Below are 16,195 nucleotides of genomic sequence, written 5' to 3'. Positions count from 1 at the left end.
AAGCTTCTAAGACAAATCAGTGTGCAAAATACTGTAGCTTGTGTTATTGTCATTGCTGTGCCATTATACTGTTTTCTACTTCAGTACACAGAACACTGAAGGGATCTCAAAATTTCTTAACAAACATTGGTAAGAGAGAATTATTCTATAATATTCATTATTGTAATAGTAAAATATTAGTAAATGTATAATAAATTTGATTTGTTTTATATAATATCAAAATAGCCAGTTGAAAATGGAAAATAATGAATAATGTGTATATTTTATTATTGTGAATGAAATCTGGATAAGAAAAATAGCTCTAAGACTATACCATACTCTCTAATGATATATAATTATCTCATTAGAATAATTAAAATGACTCCATAGGATACATTTTGGTGAATTAGAATGTCAAAGACATTAAAAATTTTACAGAAATAAGGGCATTATATTTCCTACATTAGAAATCTTTCAAATCCTTATTCCATTGAGTTACTCACATTCTATGATAAAATTTTAAGTTAGTTTACTTAAATAGTACCCCTCTCTCTCCTTTCACCCGCTTCCAACAATAAGGTCATTGAAAAAAGTACCTATATGGAAAATATCAGAAAATGTTTCTCCAGGGCTCTTTGCACCATTATGACTTAGTAAGTACTCACATATTAAATGGAAAATTTTGACTGTTTAGTTTTGAGAGTGCATGAAAGAAAGCCCATTTCAAATAAATTTAAATTTAACAGTGCAATTATTGACATTGCTTATTTATACTGCTTGTATTCAGTTGCAGTCTTTGGCTCAATTATTTTCTGCTGTCAAACTGCTGGAAAGGCAAAATCTGTCCAGTAAATTCAGCAGGATTTCTAGGGAAAGTCAGCTCTCATCACAGTAATAGCAAAGATAGGAGGCGGTGGTAGTATATTTAATAACAATACAAATTTATTAAGTAAAATTAAAATGAATGTCTCCATTTCATATATAAATTCCATGGAAAAATAAATTGAGGATTTTGAATAAAAGAAAAAGAAAGGATTCCCAGTGTTGACAACTTTTTTTTTTTTTTGTCTTTTTTTGTCTTTTAGGGCCGCATCTGTGGCATATGGAGGTTCCCAGGCAAGGGGTGTAATCAGAGCAATAACTGCTGTTCAATGCCACAGCTACAGCAATGCCAGATCTGATGAAACCAGAGTTAAGATGAATATTTGAGCCCTACTTCTAAGTGTTTCCCCTTATTTCATCTAACCATTTCTCTGGTACTTCCTCTCTTCCTCTTCAATGCCTTCTCTTTTCTGCAAGTATCCATCAATGTCCTTTCACCTCTTCCTGCTTCTTGATTTCTCCCTTCCTCCCTCAATTTCCCATTTCACTGCTTATCCTCTTTCCTATCAACACCTGCCCCCTCTCTTTCAACAACTTTCATGACATTGTTCCACAAGACAAGAAATTCACCTCTGTTCTCCACATCTCAGATGCTCTGTTTCATTCTCCAACCTGCTGTGCCACTTGCTTCCCATTGCTTTTCATTATTCGCTGACTCATCTCTAATACAAATTGAAAACTGCTCTTAGTAAAGCCACTAAAAGTCTCCTAAATCCTACTCTCAGTGATATTTGTTCACAGTGTAACCTGTCAGAGCATTTGTTTTGCTTTAAGCATGGCATTCTCTTTGTCCTTCAGATTATTTTCCTTTCTTTGAGTTCCCAACACTGAGACTTCCAATTTCCTCCCTCTTCTCTGATCATTCTGCTCAGTACCTTTTTTCTGGTTCGTTTGTTCTTTTCTTTCTTTCCTTCTCTCTTTCTCGCTTTCTTTCTCTTTCCCTTCCTTCCTTCTATCCTTCCTTCCTTCTATCCTTCCTTCCTTCTATCCTTCCTTCCTTCCTTCCTTCCTTCCTTCCTTTCCTTCTTTCTATGTGATCCTGGGTAGAAGAGATTTCTGGGTAGAAGAGACAAAGAATTAACTGAAGGGAAATGTCTCTACAAAATTAATGCTAAAGAAGTTAGAGAAATTCATTGGAGAAATGTACTGAAACACATACAAAAAATCTATTTAAACAGCCAAAAACCAAAAGCATGTCCCAGCTCTGGCTCATTATGAGTTGCTGTCATTACTGCTAAACTTGAATGCTACAGCTCACACTAATCAGGCCATTTTTGTGGGCCCAGCATGCATTTTGGTGTCATGATACTTCTTGCTTGCAACCAAAAGATCTTTGGTCCACAGTTGAATTTTTCCCCCCTCTTCATATTCCAAATCCAGTGTAGGTGAGTTTACTTGGCTAACCCTAGATCTGGTCCCCTCACTCGAGGTTTAAGAGGAGTAAGAAAGTCAGTTTTCAGAATTTTGGTTCTGGAGTGAATTACAGTGCATGTCTACCACCAAGAATAAGGTGGCAGAAAAGAGTAGTGCAAGTTATCGAATAAATGATGTGTATACATTTTAATTTAATATCACTGTCTCTCACTTATTTTCATTATGTTATTTTTAACCTCATGCACATTGTCCACTGGATAGGTCATACATACTATGCTTTCAGACACTTCAGTGACTTCCAAGCCATTATTTCTATTAAGTATTTGTAGGATACTATTGCTACGTTTCTCTCAATTTGATGTTTACAAGGTATTCTTTGCAAAAAGTGGTTGCTGCCTCTGAGTTCTCAATCCCAACTTTTCTTGATAATCTACCCAGACACCAAGAGAATGTTTCACCTTTAGGAACCAACCCTTCACATCTAAGATGTCACCAAGTCCTAAGGGGTCTATATTCTGATTTATTTTGATCTATCTCTTTGCCTTCCTCAGAACTCCTAATGTCCTATCACACGTGGACTAAGAAGCTCGCATGCATGTTAACTACCTGGGAATTATTTATAAAACACATATTACTAGATACCACTTATGACCTACTGAATCTATTTCTATAGCAATACATCAGAATCTGCATTTTGTACCAAAACCCACTCAGAAAACTATGATGTGTAATCTGGTTTTTGGAATAACTGGAACATGGTCCCAGCTTCTTGATTAGTATTTTTGACCCCAAGTTCTTCACCTGGAAGTCTCTATTCTATCACCAATTATTTATTGAAAAAAGCAAGTAGTGATTACCATTTTAAAAGTTTTCAGGGTTTTCCTATATCTTGAAGAATAAAATTCAACATCTTTCACAAATCATTCAATTTATTTAAAAATCCAGGCCCTACTAAAATCCACTTTCAATGCTACTTCCATGAACTAAACAGGGTTTCTCTACCTCATGAAATAATTTCCCCATACATTAGCTAATGTTCAGAATGGCTTTCTTCTCTTCTACATTTGTCCATTCCTACACATATTTTGAAATACAACAACTGCATGTTTTCAATATAACAATTTCCATAATACCTTCATGTTTTTAGTAAGAATAAATAACATAAAGGACATTTAGGCTTGTGTAGGGTATTATTTAAATTATCCTCACCAAATTTTAATTGTTAAATTCTTAATAATTGTCTTTTTGCATTTCCTTCATTTTATTTCAGAGGCCATTCATTAAGGATATGGGAACCAAGAATGCAACAGAACTGACAGAGTTTTTCTCACAGGACTGACATATCCACCAGCTTGGCAAATCCCACTGGTCCTGCTTTTCCTGATGCTGTATCTCATCACGATCATGGGGAACCTTGGTCTGATTACTCTCATTTATAATGACCCTCACCTTCACATCCCCATGTATTTATTTCTTGCAAACTTGGCATTTGTGGATACTTGGTTGTCCTCCACAGTGACCCCCAAGATGCTGGTCAACATCATTACCAAGGACAAGATGATATCTCTCCATGAATGCATGGTACAATTTTTTTCCTTTGCAGTCAGTGCAACCACAGAATGTTTTCTGCTGGCAACAATGGCATATGATCGTTATGTAGCCATATGCAACCCGTTACTTTATCCCGTGATTATGACTAATAGGCAATGCCTGAGAATGCTGGTGTCATCATTTGTAGGTGGTCTTAGTCATGCCTTAATTCATACTGGTTTTTTATTGAGATTAACCTTCTGTAATTCTAACACAATACATCACTTTTATTGTGACATCATGCCATTATTTAAAATTTCTTGTACTGATCCTTCCGTTAATGTTCTGATGATATTTATTTTCTCTGGCTCAATTCAGGTGTTCACAATTCTCATTGTTCTTGTCTCTTATACACGCATACTCTTCACAATCTTAAAGAAGAAGTCTGCACAAGGTATAAGGAAGGCCTTTTCCACCTGTGGAGCTCACCTCCTATCTGTCTCTTTATACTATGGGTCTCTTCTCTTCATGTATGTGCGCCCTGGGTCTGCACAAGCAGATGATCAAGATGCAATTGACTCTCTATTTTACACTGTCATAATCCCTTTCTTAAATCCAATCATCTACAGCCTGAGAAACAAGAAAGTCAAAGATTCAGTGAGAAAAGTTTTTGAGGGAAAAGTTAGATGGAAGAAGAATATGTGTTCCTTTACATGAAAGGAAGACAAACTTGAACAGATTACATATTGTTATGTGTAGATTAGTGCTTAACATTTTCTTTCATCATAATTGTCCTGTTATTTTAATGTCCTCAAATATCAGGGCCTCATAAATTCTTTCAAATACTTGTGTATGTTTTGCAAAACAGAGAGGCCATTTCATCAAGTGTTCATGCCACAGTAAATTAACTTCAGCAGAAATTAACTTGAAAATATTTTAACTGTCTTTATATTTTTCATTGTGGCTTGATAAGTACAATTATTAGTCAGTTGGGAAGCATTAAAGTAGTGTCGTGCCTCTGAAAAGTACTTGAGTTTGAGGTGCTTGATAGTAATATAGCTGTACAGCCTGAAGAGTCATACCACATTTAACTCCACAGAGTGGGCATGTTTGTAGTTGAGTGAACAAACATAAATTCTAGAAATTTTGCCAACCATCCAAAGATCTTATATTTGGTTCATGGTGAACCCACTTTCTGGGAGATTCATCTCTCATACCCAACAGAGAAATAAACAGAATAGGAAAGCAATGAGGAATACATGACAAGGGGTTTAAGACAGTGAAGGTCAGGCCAAACCATGAGAGGATGCTCTTAACTCTTGTGTGCTTCTATGAGGAGCTAGGAGCCTAGCGTTCCATCTCATTGTCTGTGATGCCTTCTGAGGCCCTTTCTGCCTATGTTGTTTGCTGCTGGTATTCTCAACATCTTCACTAATTCTGAGGGCCAAAAGTTTAGCTCAAAGAACTAAGTAGCAATGGGCATGGGGAAAAGATAAATGGCAGAACAGGAAGGAAATGGGTTCACTCTTCTGAGAACTAAGAAAAAAAAAGGAATGTAATATGTACTACACCTTTGATTGATTGATTGATTGATTTAAACTTCACTCAGCATTTGTTCCCTCTGACGCTATTTGAAATCCTTTCGAATAAAAACTTGATTTAACTTAGTTTAACTTGGAAGGCCCTTCCTCCACAATTCTCCTGTGGATCTACATTATACCCAAACCGAGTTACTGAAAGCCTTCTGGACAAACCTCTCTCTCTGACCCGTTCATGATTTTGCTCACAGAGGTCCCTCCGCAGAGAATCCTCTCCACTCAAATGCTCCATCTTCATTTAACATTGACCTGGTATCATTTTCTCAATCTCTCTCTCAAATGTTACAACTTCCAAGATACATTTACAGAGCCTCTCAAAGAAGATAGGAGTGCTCACTGATTTCAAGCATTTACCAGTTTATTTATTCTTCTTGGCCCCACTTGGCCACGTATGATAATATGGTCCTATTTTGGTCTATAATCTCCTTTAGATGACAATGTATAAGGTTTCTGTCTTTTGTAGTAGGTAGCACAGTAGCTTACAGACTTGAGATCCTAAATAGGAATTTGTGAAATATGTGTAATATGAAAATGATTGACAGCACAAATGCATAGCATGTGTAAGTGGGTATCTCTCTTTCTCGCCTGATAATAAGCCGAGAGAAATTATTGGCTTGGGATGACTGATGCATGCCCACTTCGTTTTTAAATTTCTTTTATGAAAATTGCACAGATCCCACTCCCAAAGTGAATTATTCTTTCCTTTTCCCTTTTTTTAGAGCCACACTTAAAGCATATGGAAGGTCTCAGGCTAGGGATCAAATTGGAGCTGCAGCTGAGGTGTTATCAAGTGCCACAGCAACAATGGATCTGAGGTGTATCTGTGACCTCCATCGCAGCCTGTGGCAATGCCAGGTCCTTAACCCACTGAGTGAGGCCAGGGATCAAACCCACATCCTCATAGATACTAGTCATGTTCTTAACCAGCTGAGCAACAACAGGAACTCCTAACGTGTATTATTCTTCTAATAAGTAAGACTGGGTCCTGGCACAGAGTATATCATGTCATACTTAAGGAGGTTTTGTATTTGTGTGTGTGGTGTGTGTGTGGGGGGGAGGTGAGAGAGTGTTCTAATTTCATCCTTTTACATGTAGCTGTCTGGGTTTTACAGCACCACTTATTAAAGAGATTATTTGTCTTCCACTGTATGTTCCCACCTCCTTTCTCAAAGATTAGTTGACCATGGGTGCCTGGGTTTATTTCTGGGCTTTCCATCCTGTCCCATTGATCTATATTTCTGTTTTTGTGCTATTACCATATGGTTTGGATGACTATGACTTTGAAGTAGTGAGAGTCAGGAAGCCTGATTCTTCCAGCTCCATTTTCCTTTTTCAACAGTGCTTTGGCTCTTTGGGATCTTTTGTGTTTCCACACAAATTTTAAAGTATTTTGTTCTAGTCTATGAAGAATGTCCTTGGTAATTTGATATGGACTGCAGTGAATCTGTAGATGGTTTTGGGTTGTAGTCATTTTGACAATATTGATTCTTCAAATATAAAGAGACATTTCTCCAAAGACGACATATGATTGGCCAGTAGGCATATGAAAAATGCTCAACATCACTCAGTATTAGAGAAATGCAAATCAAAATGACAATGAGGTATCACCTCACCTTAGTCAGAATGGTCATCATTTGCAAGTCAACGAGTAACAAGTGCTGGAGACTGTGTGGAGAAAAAAGAAACTTTCCTTCACTGTTGGTGGAAATGTAAATTGGTCAACCACCAGGGGAAGATTCTTCAGAAAACTAAATATAGAACTACCATATAATCCAGCAATCCCACTCCTGGTTGTGTATCTGGACAAAACTTTCATTCAAAAGGATAAATGCAACTGTATGTTAAGTGCAGCAATACTCACATTTGCCAAGACATGGAAACCACTTAAATGTCCACTGACAGATGAGTGGCTTAAGACAATGTTGTGCATGTAACTGACGAATTACTACTCAGCCATAAAAAGGAATGCAAATAATGCCATTTGCAACAACATGAATGCCACTAGAGATTCTCATACTGAGGGAAGTAAATCAGAAAGAGATAGTCAAATACAGTATGTTATCACTTATATGTGGAATGTAACATGTGGAACTAATTATTCTATCCCCAAAACAGAAATAGATTACAGACATAGAAAGCAGACTGTGGTCACCAGGGGGAAGCCGGAGGAAGTGGGATGGATGGGGTTTTTAGGGATTGGCAGATGCAAACTATTGTATTTCAAATGTATAAGCACTGAGGTCCTTCTGCACAGCACAGGGAACTATGCCCAATCTCTTGGGGTGGAACATGATAGATGATTGTATGAAAGAAGAAGATACATAATATCTGGTTCACTATGATGTACGGCAGAAGTTCACACAAAACTTTAACTCAGCTATACTGTAATAAAAATAGAAACTTTATTTAAAGATACAAGTCTTTAAAACTATCATATATCTATATTTCTGGAGGTGCAGGTCACAAGTGAGACCTGGGCATCTGTCTAATTTTTATTTCTCTAAGGGACTGTCCCAAAGTCCTAGAGAAAGTAATAGGATTGATCATATTCGAGTTGCTCTTAATCTTTCTGCCTAAAGAATTATTGTTATTGCATATGTCCTGGTTGTTGATTGTTACTGCTGTAGAAAGTTTCCATTGTTCAGAAATTTCCCTGTCTATTACTGAGATTTTTGCTTGCTCACACAATATATTTACCCCAAGACTAACTGAAAGTACAGGCAACTGATGTGCATATCTTCTGCCTTCAATGAGGACTGTTTCCTAGTGGATCTTACTTTGAGTGAGAAGTTTGATGTCAAACTTTGAGTATACACATGGGACATACACCCTGTCAAGACCTACCTTAGCTTGGTGAGTACAGAACAGACTGTCGGAGGCCTCTAAGAAACACAGACTTCCTCGTAGCCTTCTAGTATAGATGTCTGATCTACAGATTCCTCTGCTCTGTTTTGACCTTCAGTACAATCCCAACTATTTTACGCCTTGCAGAAATTACCAAAATCTCTGGTCACATGATGTGATCCAACTCATTTCTCTTATAGATTGATTCATTTTGTACATTGTTTTTGTCATTTCAGTGGCATGTTGGGAACGAGGTAAAATATACACTTGTGAAAAGTCAACATTTTGGATACAATATTCTGCTGATTCTTATAAAGCGGTACTATGTATTGTTTAACAGTTATTTAGGTATAAAGGATGATATCATTTTGCTAAATTCACCCCATTGTCTGGAACACTGGTAATTTTGGATTAAATCATCTTTTGGATATATAAATACTATACTTGAAATACTCTTTTTTTATGAAATTATATTCATTTTCTTAAGCTAAAGATTAAAAAGAGTATAATTCCTCTCACTTTACATACATGCATATATGAGTTTTCTCATCATCTTAAAAATACCTTCTAGAAGGTAAGACATCTAACAAGATGTCAAGCGCTTGTGGAGAAAATATCATAGGCTGTATTCAGAGAAACAACACAAGTAGGATTGTGTGTTCATAGAACCAACAGAATTAGAACTAGGTAAAAACCAATACCAATTAAAACTAGAACTGTGTAGGAGTTCCATTGTGGTGCAGCCGATTAAGGATCTGGCATTGTCTCTACAGTGGTTTGGGTTGTGGCTGTGGTATAGGTTTGAACCCTGGCCAAGAAACTTCCATGTGCTGTAGGCATGATCAAAAAAAAACCAAAAAACAAGAAGCAAAAACAAAACTAGAACTGTGTAACTAAATTCTGGTTGTTGATTAACTATGGTAAAATCTTATTTAGTACACGTATTAAAAATGTGTCAAACCTCCCTTGTATAGACTTTCTCTCTCTTTTTGGTGTTTTTAAAATAATGCTTCTCAACATTCAGTGAGCAAAGGAATCACCTGGAGAGCTTACAAAAACACAGATTGATGGGTGTCATCACCAGAGCTTCTGATTTAGTAATGTTGAAACTTGATTTGGGACCACAAAGTGCAGGCAGCTGCAGCTGCTGGCCTACACCACAGGCAGAGCAACTTGGGATACAAGCTGCATCAGGAAATACATTTCAGCTCATGGTAACGCTGGATCCTTTATCGTACTGGGCCAGGTGGGATCAAGCTGATATTGTCAGGGATTCTAGTTGGGTTCCTTACTGCTGAGTCCTAATAGGAATCCTCCTTAAATATCTTGAATGTTCATAGCTGTGTGTCTTATTTTGTCTCCTATGCAAGCAGTTACTATTAGGTGAAAGGATGAGAAGGAGAGATAGGATGGGATTAAGATGGTGGAATAGAAGGTCTAGAGCTCACCTTCTCTCAAAAACAACAAAATTACAACCAAATGCTGAACAACCTTCAACCAAATGCACTGGAAACTCTCAAAAAGATATCCTACTCCAGAAGACAAAGTGGGGGCCGCATCAAGAGGTAGGAGGGGTGATTATGTGATATAAGCAACCCCATACTTGCTGGGCTGGAAGCCCACAGACCAGAAAGTAACTGTATCACAGAGACACACCTACAGGAGTGAGAGTTCTGAGCCCATATAAGGTTCCCATGCCTGGGGATCGGCATTGGGAGAAAGAGCCACTGGAGCATCTGGCATTACAGGCCCAAGGGGCTTGTGCACAGAAACTCCACATGACTGGGGGAAATGGAGACCCCATTCTTGAAAGGCACATGCAGGTTTTCATGTGCACTGGGTCCCAGGGTAAAGCAGAGACTCCATGGGAATATGGGTTGGACCTGACTGCAGTTCTTGGAGGATCTCCTGGGAAAACATGGGGTGACTGGTTTGCTGTGGGGAAAGACATTGAAGGCAAAGATCTTGGGAATATTCATTGGCAGTTGTTCCTCTGGAGGTTGCCATTTTGGGATTGTCTGGCCCCACCTATCAGTGCTGAGAAGCCCCAAACCAAACAATAATCCAGGTGAGATCACAGCCCAACTCATTAGTAAATAGTCTGTCTAAAGACATGGACTTGGAGAAAAGACTTGTGGCTGCCTGATGGGAGGGGGAGGGAGTGGGAGGGATTGGGAGCTTGGGCTTATCAGACACAATTTAGAATGAGCTTGGGCTTATCAGACACAATTTAGAATAGATTTACAAGGAGATCCTGCTGAGTAGCATTGAGAACTATGTCTAGATACTCATGTTGCAACAGAACAAAGGGTGGGGAAAAAATGTAATGGTAATGTATACAAGTAAGGATAACTTGATCCCCCTTGCTGTACAGTGGGAAAAGAAAAAGAATAAAGACCCCCCAGGCACAGAGCCTCCTCTAATCTCATCTAGAGACAAAGCCCCACCCTCTAGAGGGATAAGAATCAGCCCCACCTACCAGTGAGCATTCCCTCCAATCAGGAAGCCTACAGAAAGCCCCCATACCAAGTTCAGCCACAAGGGAAGCAGACATCAGAAGTAAGAGAGGCTACAACTCCATTGTCTGCAAAAAGGAGGTGACACCAAAAGGCTATAAAAATGAAAAGGCAGAGAACGATAACTCTGATAAGGGAGAAAGGGAAAAAAAAAACAGAAAAACAGCTAAGTGATCTGGAAATTATCAACCTCTGGGTAAAAGACTTTAGACTGATGGGACTACACAGTGCAAATCACTGTGGGGACTGAATGTTGGGGTCCCCTCAAATCATAAATTGAAGTTCTAACTGTTGAATGTGGCAACATTTGAAGTGAGGTTTCAGGAGGTAATTATCCTTAGATTAGATCACAAGGGTAAGGCTTTCATGATGGAATTAATTTCCTTATAAGAAGATAAAGAGACAAGAGAGCTCTCTCTCTACAGGGGTATTCGGCCAGGAGAGGCCATGTGAGAAGGCAGGCTGCTGCAGGCCCTAAAGCAAGTTCACACCAGGTAGAGGATCTGTGGGCCATTCCTTCCTGAGCTTCCTGTCCTCCAGAATGTAAAAAGTACTTGTCTGTGACATAAGGCCAAACGATCTATGATATTCTACATAGCAGCCTAAGCTAAGATGCCACGAGTTAAAATAATCAGTAAAGCAAAACTGTTATAGTATCAAGATATTTAGAGAGCAGACAGAAAGGAGTGTCTACATATCCTCTATTGCCTACTTACTCAGCACTTTGAAAATATTCTGAAAGTTTCCACCCTCATTTTATTCTTACCTCCCACTTTTAGACAAAAGGACACAGATGAGGCATACATTTTAAAAGATGAAGTATTGTGGACTCTTTAAAAAAGACTTTTTTGTTTAATGAAAAATTAATTTTTTCACACTTGATAGTGGTGACAGCCAATAAAAACCTCATTGCCTGCTTTTAGTAAGGTTAATGGGAGGTGTCACAATTCCTTTTGAAAAATAATTACCAAGCTAGATCAGCTTTTAGAGCATGCTTTTCAAAAAATTTTCATATCTGAAGCTTGCCTATTCTGAGAAGGTAGTGAGAATCTTTAGAGCAAGAGTCCACAGTTGCCTCATGCTATTTCCCATAATTTTCAAGACACAATAAGTTCACTAAATGTACAATGAGTTTCTTTTTAGAGTCCTGCTTATACAGAGTAACAGAACCAAAAAGACTGATCTATCTCCATCGTCTCTCTACCATCTCAAGACATCTATTACGAGATAATGGCTCACAGAATTACAAAGGATGAGAGGGTCCCTGAAAAACTAGAGACAGAAGACAGAAAGTGACAGGTACTGGCTGTCCTTCAGCAAGCACCACAGCTACACATGGTTTTTCACTTGGTAGGGTAACCTTTCATTTTTGAAGAATCTAGTCCATTAGAGCAACCGTCTGCACTGCTTTGTTGAAGTTTTCCATTGACCTTCATTACAGGATTGAAAATGCTGAGAGACACCATTGAGGAACATCTGTATTCCAGATGTATGCTTCCTTACTCATTCTGTGGAGCTCTAATTGAGCTTCCCCTCGTTAGCTATCATAAATCATCTCAGCCAGTATATTAACACTCTGCTTTGTCTGATGATTCAAAGGAATGTGGAACTAAAGGGACTGAGTGGCAGCCAACTTTCAGCCCAAATGAATCATTGCTGTGAGCCCTGGGGCAAGCCCTCCTCCCTCTGGGAGTGATTCCTCAAGACCAGTAGGGAATAAACTCATGAGAACAGGAAACAAATATTTTGTAGTGGGGCATTAAGGGCAATAGTGACTGTTGCCCTTTGATTCCTAGATCCAAGAATTCTAGCTATAGTAGGAACAGTGCCATGTACTAGAAATTGGTTCAGAAATTCTCAGTCTTCTGGAGATCTTTGCCCTAGCCTTGCAAGATATTGATATCTGGTTCTGCTACAACTCAGTCTTTAAGAGGGCTGCTCCAAATTCTGTCAAACTTTGTGCTTCAAAACAGTGTGATGTGAGGAAAGACCAGTGAATTCCACAAGCATGGGCACATTGCCACAACTGTTTTACTGTGAAGTGAATTCTTTGATCAGAATTAGGGTGGTTAGGAATACTATGACAGTGGCTAAGGAATTTTATAGGACCAAGGATGATAATTTTGGCAGAAGCATTGATATCAGGGAAGTGCATATATCTAGAATAAGCGTCTATTCCAATAACAACAACAAACACTTCTACTTTCATGATTGTAGTTCTCCAAACTAATAAAGTTGCCACCATGTATCTAGTTGATCACTCCAATCAATGGTGCCACATCAGGAACTCAATGATGGTCTCTGCTACTGGCTGATGGGGATCTCAGGAGTGGTCCAAGTCAGGTTGGCTCTAGTACGTGGAAGTCAAGGGTGTCAATTCCATGCAAAAATCTCTATCCTGCCTCCCTGGTCTCTTTGTTTATGAGCCTGTTTTGTGTTGTCGAAGGTTGCCTGAGAAAGACTGACTAGTTTCTGTAACTTCGTCACTTGATGATAAAATCCTTTCCTGCTGAGGTCACATTTTTTGCCAAGCACATAAAGCACAAATATCTTCATGTTTTTTTGCCCATTCAGAGAGACTTACTAACATAACTCTTCCTATATTTCCTTGCCATCATTTTCCAGCCATATTCCTTCAAAGTCCCTGAACATCAAATCAACAACTGGCCACAGGTGATGTATTGGTATATGATCCTACATCTGCCCAGTTCTCCTTCCAAAATAAGGGGAAAACTCAATGCAATGCTTGAAGTTCTTCCAATGGGAAGGTGCTCCCTTCACAACTCTCCTCCTGGAATATCACAGAGAGGAGCTCTAGTGCAACAGCTTCCTCTTCATGATGGTGCCAGCATATCATGCAGGACCATCTGTAAATCATGACCCAGTCTTCTCTTCTCTGTTAACTCACCATACAGGACTCCCTAAGAGGCCTCAGGGATAGTCTGGGAGACAGAAGTCTTTGTAGCAGGACGGGAGGCCAGTGACATTTGGACCACTTTTTCATGGAACCAAGCTGTGCTTTCAGGGCCTCTTTGTGCTTGATCAAGTTTATACTACTTCCATTTGATGAAGGAATGCTTCTGTGCCTACCCAAATTTATGGATAGTGGGTCAGATAACATTTAGTCTGTCAAGGGCAGCTCTGGTACCATGGCAACTTGGCAGCTCACAGGTAATCACTCGTTTGCTACTAAGGCCCTTTAGCAGGCCAAGAGCTGCTTCTATATAGTATGGTAGTTATCCAGAGGGTGACAGCACTTTGCTCAAATGTCTAAGGGCTTGTAGTGTGATCCACCTTTCGAGGCCCATTAAAGGACCTGAGCATCTGCCACTGCTGTTGCAACCCTACTGGTTATGCTGGATGTGGCCCAAGTGGTAGAACAGCTTGCACTGCAGCCTAGACATGTGGAAAACCTTCTCTAGCTCTGAGCCCCACACAAAAGTAGCTCCCAGTAACTTGGTAAATGGACTGGAGTAACTCATCCAAATAAGGCTAATATTGCCTCCAAAATTCACAGAGGCACATTATGTGTTGTGCCTCTCTTTTGGTTTCAGGGCTGAAAGTAGCAACCTATTCTTCACTTTAGAAGGATTATCTCAGCCTGCTCCATATATTTGGACCCATAAAGTAGTTCCCTGATGTTGAAGATCCATGAATTGTTGTCAGATTTGTTTACCACCTCTTCCTTATGAATGTCTCACCAATAAGTATTACCTCTTGCTCACGAAGACCAATCAGCATAATGTTATCAATATAACAGAGTAGTGTGATTTTTATAATATTTACAAATCTGATAAAAGCTTCTGTAGAGGATATATGAAGCTCTCCCAAACTCATAATCCAAAGATAAATAATCCAATTAAAGATTGGGTAAAATACCTGGACAAACACCTCCCCCAAAAAGATAAACAGATATCAAAGTAGAATGCAAAAAGAGGCTCTACATAATTAGCCAGTAATGAAATGCAAATGAAGCACAAAGACATGTTACCTACTAAAATGACTAAAATTGCAAAGACTGCCCATATTGAAAGCAGCAATACAGACCTTTTGGCTCACAGAGAAGCAACTGAATGATTTAGACAGTAATTACACAGAAATGAAGGGGTCAGTGTAGTTAAGTCCACTGTTGATTATGTGGATCCTAAGCTCTGCACATCACATTCCCCACTCCACACTTATTTTATCTTGTAGTTTGGACTTCTCCATTAAAATTGTAAGGAAGCAGAATAGCGGAAATGATGCTGTTGCTATACTCCTATCTAGCCAAGGAAGTCCCATGTGGAGAGTAAACACTTTTTTTTCTATTCAGATATGACATCAAAATGTCAGAAATAAAATTACTATGTTTCATTTTCTGAACAGGTGTTCACTGACAACTGTGTTATTGCACAAAAAGCAAATCTGAAGACATTCATCCCTCGATAATTTTCCTCTAAATTAAGGTAGAAAACAAACTCCATCACCTAGCCTCCAGATACTGTGTTACTCACATATGCTGGCCTCTCTGACCCTACCTGGCTCCTCCTTCATCCCTCTCTGCAAGTCCCATTTATCATGTTGTGCTTTTCCAATAACCTAGGTTCTCTCTGATCATGTAGATCTGGAACAGAGATACACTTACAAGGGAAAGTCAACTTTCTTAAAGTTGCCAGCTGAAGGGACTCTAGAACCTTGGTCTCCTTAAAATCGTGTGTGATTAGCTCAGAGAAACTCATACTGAGCAAAGTCATCAGAGGACCAAAATTTATAGATACCCTGGAGTTTGCAGAGTGCCATCTGCAGGGGAAAGTAATGGCACAAGGTACAACTCCAGTTGTTAAAACTGGATCTGTCTACAATGACTGCTGTTCATGATTTCAGAGCCTGTAATGAATGCCCTGTGGAACCACCTGGATTTCTCAAAAATGTCCAAGTCCAACAATGCCCAAGAGAAAAGCTCAGGTTTGTCCTAATGGGAGTCCATGGGTATTATCAGGAGAATTTCAACTCTTCCTTCTTTCCTCTTCTGGCAAAAGCAGAGAGTTGCACAACTGGTCATCTCTTGTGTTCAAAACAAATTCATGTAAGTTAATATTTTCTTGAGCTTGGATAATGAAGCCTCCAAATTGAATTAGTGTGTAAACTATTGCTGCCTATGTAACTAGCAGTGCAGTGCTCTTATATTATTTTCTACCTCAAAGCAAACACTAAAAGGATCTCAACCATTTACTAGCTATTGGTAAGAGAGAATGATTTCTATAATATTCACTATATTTTTATAGAAAGTTAAAAATACAATTAAATTTATAATAGTTTTGATTTGGTCTACAAAATGCCAAATGAATCAGTTGAAAATGGAAAACCTATAGTGAATAATCTGTATTTTTTTTTATTATGAGTAAAGCCTAGATAAGCAAAATAGTACTAAGACTATATTTTACTATTTAATGATATACAATCATCTGATTAGAATAATCAGGATTATTCTAT

General features: G+C 38.7%; 1 pseudogene; it reads left to right on the top strand.

Moving 5' to 3' along the window:
• On the top strand, positions 3,524–4,482 carry LOC110256346 (annotated as a pseudogene).

The sequence above is a fragment of the Sus scrofa genome, chromosome 13, assembly GCF_000003025.6.
Source record: "Sus scrofa isolate TJ Tabasco breed Duroc chromosome 13, Sscrofa11.1, whole genome shotgun sequence".
NCBI classification, from domain to species: domain Eukaryota; kingdom Metazoa; phylum Chordata; class Mammalia; order Artiodactyla; family Suidae; genus Sus; species Sus scrofa.
This window is presented reverse-complemented; position numbering and strand designations above follow the sequence as displayed.